We start from the raw sequence: 6,208 nt of genomic DNA, 5'->3' as shown, positions 1-6,208 counted from the left end.
AGCATTGTTCTCTTTGTCCAGGAAATCAGATGACTGACCCTGATATTTCTTAATCCACCAGCTGTTTCTGCATTTTGACTTTTTGGATATTTGTATTATATTTACATATATTTGCAACTGTCTTACATCAAGAAATAAAACTTTTGATATGATTTTTGCCTGCATCCAATCTAAAAACTGATGGGGAAAAAAAGTTATTGGGGAAAAAGCACATATAAAAACAAAGGGAATACAAAAATTGAAATTTGTAAATAAAGGAATCTAAATGTTTCAATTATTTTTCATTTGTTCAGTCTTGTCAAATATAGAATGCTACAATGACACAAAGGCCCTTCAAGCTTTTGTGAGCTATTGATTTAAAATTGAATATTTGTGTTCACTGACAAAAGCAGATCTTTTATGTCACCTTGGACTTTCAGAAAAGTCTTTGTGGAGCTACACTAGCCTCCTGGAGAAAAAAAAAAAAAAAATTGAAAAATGATATTTTATTCATATGTTATGCAACATCAGGATTATTCAAAAAATAACAAGGCATGAATAGACATATAAGCAAAAACAATGGATTTCACCAATCAATTTTTAGGTTTCAAGATTTTCTTTAACCAAACATTGTTTAAAGATGATTCTCAACTATGTTATGAAAGATATAACAGAATGTTTTATAATGACTACTGACTATTTTACTTTATATGACGTGTAAAAAGGCCAAAAGCGGGTTTTCCCATTATACACAATGCATTGATACATTGTATCTAATTTGCATATTAATGTGCTCTTGGAGCAACATGTAATGAAAAAAGAAGCGTAATAATGGGAGTAATAATTGGCAACATTTTCATGAGAATATCTAAAAAATACTGATATATAATTTCTTTCCCTGTTCACTTGTTGTGTCTCCCAAAATGCCTGATTTACATGCTTTAATGGTCCCGTTCTTCGTGATCCCATGTTTCAAACTTTAGTTAGTGTGTAATGTTGTTGTTAGAGTATAAATAAAATCTGTAAAATTTTAAAGCTCAAAGTTCAATGCCAAGTGAGATATTTTATTTAACAGAAGTCGCCTACATCGAACGGCCAGTTTGGACTACATCCCTCTACTTCCTTCTTTAATGATGTCACTAAAACAGTTTTTTGACTAACCTCCGCCCACAGGAATACACAAGAGTTGCGTTTGTAGAGTGTGTTTGTCGCCATGTCGTCGAAACGCTGTTATTTTCATCCGTCCAATCACCGGGTCTGATTCCGGCTCAAATTGATAGGGTAAAATTAAAGACATGTTTACAATAACACTGAGCGCGTGCATCTCCACGTTATGGTAAGAGGCGTGACCTTTCCGGGCAAGGTTCGCTAAGCTGCTGTCGAATCACAACACAGGAACCGCTGACACAATCAGAACTTGTTACGTATTTCTGAAGGAGGGACTTCATAGAACAAGGAAGTCATCAGCCCGTTTTTATGACAGTGGAAACAGCGGTATACAGATAAGTAAATTATGTGAAAAATACTGTGTTTTTTTACACGCGAAACATGAACACATGTTATATTGCACACTATAAACACAATCAAAGCTTCAAAAAACCACGAAAAACGGGACCTTTAAATCACGGTGTCCACTACAGTGGATGTTTGAAATCGATGTTTCATAACAGAAAGTCATATTCTGAAACAATCAAGTCATATTTGAAACCCTATAACAATTTACTGAGGTGTTGATCTATGACAAACAATTTGAAAATAACTCAGATTTAAATTATAATTGCAAAATATTATCATACTTCCATAAGTGTCCTAGCGTTAGTCCTAGGAGCCTTAGCAGAAGTCACTCTCTGAAAAAATGTTGACTCTTAAAACAGCTTTACTATTGCTGTTGACTTCACTTAAAAGTGTAGGAGACCATCAGGCCTGCATATAAACTGCATATCTCATGTTATGACAAAATATTTTAGTGAGAACGATGATCGGTGGAATATTATGGCAGAAACTGCTGGATTCAGTGGTCGAACGGTCCATTGTCCAGTTTGAATAGGTCCAATGATAATATCTTACTGTACAATCGCAGCTGCACAGAGGTGTTGATGTTGTGTGAAGGCATCTTCAAATAATTATGAAAAAATACTACTGTATTTGAAGGATACAATGTGAAGAAAACGGTAAAGTTCCCTTTTTAAAATATTTTGTCAGTGATGTGTTGAGTCAGACAATTGCATTTACACTGCAATAAATAAGTAGTCCTTTCTGTTTCCACTAAAAATAGCCAATAAGCCCTAGAAGATATGAGGTTAAGAGGTTATGCATAGTAAAACTAGGCATTGTAAGCTTTATATATAGTGATATCGGGGAGGAGACGGGGCAGAGATGCAAGAATGCACAATCTTCCACTGATTGGGGTTTATGAAGGGATTTTTGCGCAGGTTTTGGCATATCTAGTTGTTGTGCATATGGACACTTTTAGGATGAAATCTATGGAAAGTTTTATAAATGAGGCCCCTGCTCTCTTTAACCAGAGCCACCTGGATGCCATCTGGACGCTGTGTTGGTGTGAATGACTCTCCTTCGTCTCTTTCCTGTCATTCCGAGAGCTGTAAATGCCCTGCAAAGTGAATGGCCTGTAAAACACTTAACCTCAACAGGCCAACACTTGGCAGACAGACAGACAGATAGGTCTCATGCGTCAGGCACCATCCACGAACTGAGACACCAAGGGGTCCCTCCCATCAGAAGTTAGCAGAAATAGTGACCACATAAACCTTTAAAGTAACTGGGTTCAACCCTGCTGAAAGACATTCTTGAAGAAACTCCATCACTGGGCAAACAAGGCAGTTAATTGGGTTCAGTTGATGTTGCTCACACCATGATACAAACATCTGCCATTTCAGGGCATACAACTTCCAAGTGGATGGACCTCTAAAATTCAGGATTGTCTCAGTAACCTCAGCCGAAAGACCAGAATCTATGAGCTGGTGCTCCTCAGGGGCCAGACTCAAAGTTTCCAGATCTCTGGCTGGGATAAAATATCGTCCCCTGAACTTGAGACAGAAGGTCTCTCCAGACTGGGACCTCCCAGGGAATGCTATCCTGGAGAGACACAAGGTCCGCCAACCAAACTTGGGCCAGCCAGAGCGGAGCCACTAGAAGGAGGTGAACTCTGCTCGGCTAACCCTTGCTAGAACTCCCGGGAACACATCTGCACCATGGCGTCCAGGTGTGAGGGTGAACCTTGTTTTTGTTTAATTAAATTTCATACTGCATTTCATATCCGCTGTCTCATCATCTCTCCTTCATCTTCAGCCATCCATGACAGTAATATTATGTTATCAGTAGTTGGACCCTAAACACATTTTCTGAAAAGTTACAACCATGCTCACTGGATCCTGCAACATAAAAAAAAGGATGTAAATGCCAAGGTTTGTAGTTGAAGAATACACAACGAAGATAGATGTTTATTGTTCAGTCAGTAATAGGGTTATTTTCATATGTGGAAAAAGATAACTTTCAACTTTGTATACCGGGCTATTTCTGCATTTTGACTTTACCTATTTTCTGGATATTTGTATTATATTTACATAAATTTGCAACTGTGTTACATCAAGCCAATGAAGCCATAAGAAAGAAAAACAACTGCTGATATGATGAATTTTTCCTGCATCCAATTTCTAAAAATGGCTAGAAAAAGGTTCAGACAAAAAACACATAGGGGAGAGTGGGGTGATTTGTGCCAGGGGGGAAGTAGTTCCACCCATTGTTTCTGGAAAACCATAGAAGAAATTGGTCATGTGACCACATAATTTTGAAAAGCCATCCATTTTACTCATCCTCCAAAGAAGAGAGACACATGGCATGAGAGGAAAACACATTTTAGCTAAAAAAATGTTTTTTCCCTTTCAAAGTAAAATTTCTATGATCAAGGTTTTTTGATTGTAGTGTCTGAACAATTATTGATAAGTTTGAAAACATTTCACACATGTTTTAGTGCTTTAGCAGGCTACACAATGAGTCTATACAGTTAGCATGATGTTAGCTCTTAACTGCTGGATCATGCTAGTTTTTCAAACTTGTGGGTCCGGGGTGATTTGTGCCAGAGGGCCTGGGTTAAGTTGTGCCAGTGGCACAATTCATCCCCACGTATGATTATTTTCAACATATTATTAATTTGTAATTGTACATTGTACTCTTACATTTAAGCAGTTAAACTATGTGACATTCTTGATTTTAGACCAAAAGCCATCATGCCACGCACTTATAAAACGCACTTTCTGAAGATGAAAAGCATGAAATGGTCAAATGTTGTGCAAAAGGCATGAAAACAACTAATATTGTGTGAAAACTGAATGGAGATTATCGAATTATCATAAGATTTGTGAGTGATTTAGAGCACAGCAGAACTCGGTCAGATAAAGGCTTATTAATGAAAGTTTCTGTCAAAAAAAATTAATTGTATTAAAAGGGCAGCTATAAAAAAAGCCAGTGTTTAGCAGCAAACAGGTATTTTCATCTTCAGAAAGATCTTTCTTCCTCCCCATTTTGCATGAAAACTGTGACTTGCTTAATAATGTGGAACAACCTCTAAGTAGGGTTTCCATAGACCTGGCAAATAATTTTGATTTAATTTTGAAAAACAATGGTGACAAAAATTTAATTTTGAAAAACAATGGTGACAATCAAAAAAAGTGCTTCATTGTTGCAGTGTATGATGGGAGCCACCAATCAAAATTTAAACTCAAAATAGTAAGTTATTACAGGGATGGTAATCTGAACTCAAAATAGTAAGCTTTTACAGACTTGAAAGTTCCAGTAACTTGAATTTAAAAAACTTAGTTGTCAGAACTTGAAAAACGTAGCTGACGGAACTTAATAATTGTAGTTCTTCAAAACTTAAAAAAATAAGTTGATATCTTCAACTCAAAAATTCTGTGCAGTCGGTTGCCTTGAAAATTTGAGTTGAACTAACTTTTTCTTTTTTACAGTGTACCAGTTATAAGACATGGATAAAAAAACAAACAAACATTTTCTCAGGAAAAACTAAAATCTGAATGTTTATTCTACTGAAGTCTTACTAATATGTCACTTGCATAATAATTTGTAACATGGCGTATTCTTATGTTATTCTTATAATTGACAGACAGCGTTCTATGTATGTCAACAGGCATCTATTGCCAAAGCCTTTTTGCCTGAAATGATTCACAAATATCATATATTGTGTATTTAAGTTTTTTGTGTTTTCCCAAAAACTACAAAATATGACTTAGCCTATTTCCAACAGTTTAATATGGTGACAATATCTAAATAAACCTTAAATGAGTAATTTTGTATTGAATTTGTCTTGATTTCATATAGCATTACAGTTCATAACATTAAAATGTTCTGTTTTACTTCAGAAATGACTGGCACAAATTACCCCTACGTATTCTCCCTAAAGGCACAACTTACCCCGCACCAGGGGCAAGTTGTGCCACGAGACCACTTTTTTTCCAAAAGCTATATTTCTGAAACAATTTATTTCAGATCCAAAGTGATTGTTCTCAGGCATGCACCACATCCTGAAATATATGTACATTCTTAAGTTGAAGGCATTACTGCCATGGCCTCACTTTAAAGTCACTTTGAGTAAAAACTGGCACAACTCACCCCACTTTCCCCTACACTCAAAAAAAAATGAAAAACATCTTTTCACTAATTATATCATCAGTATATGGGAAAGTGTGAAAGAGTACTATCATTTAGTATTCAGTAATCATTCTGTTTATAATAAGTTTCTAATAATCTTTTTCAACTAACTTGTTCACATTCTTTCTCATTTAAAAGTGTTTGCAGAGTATACGATCACTATCATTTGCCATGTGCTATTTCACGAGTTCACACTTACAAATAATCAGATAGTAAATAGTATGCGTAATAGTATGCGTAATAGTATGCGTATGTGGCATCCGCCTAGGTTGAACTGTGCTCCTCTTAATAATAGACTAGATGCGATATGCAGAGCCTCAGTTTCCTTTGGTGTGTGGCATAAAATAGACACCTAGTTTGCCTAGGTTCTGCTTCTCTGAACCTCCCTTTGGATGTCCTGAGTGTTGTTGGCCTCCTCTCCATTCTGAGAGTTGAATACGATATGTTGAAGCCTCCACTCTTCAGAGCTTAGTTGTAACCCTCCTCTCCTGCCATTTTTAAGCTCCTTGATTTTATCAAGTCACTGGTCAGAATTGAAGGCCTC

This window comes from Megalobrama amblycephala, linkage group LG20, assembly GCF_018812025.1.
Source record: "Megalobrama amblycephala isolate DHTTF-2021 linkage group LG20, ASM1881202v1, whole genome shotgun sequence".
NCBI lineage: Eukaryota > Metazoa > Chordata > Actinopteri > Cypriniformes > Xenocyprididae > Megalobrama > Megalobrama amblycephala.
The sequence above is the reverse complement of the archived record's forward strand: the minus strand, read 5'-3'. Positions refer to the sequence as shown.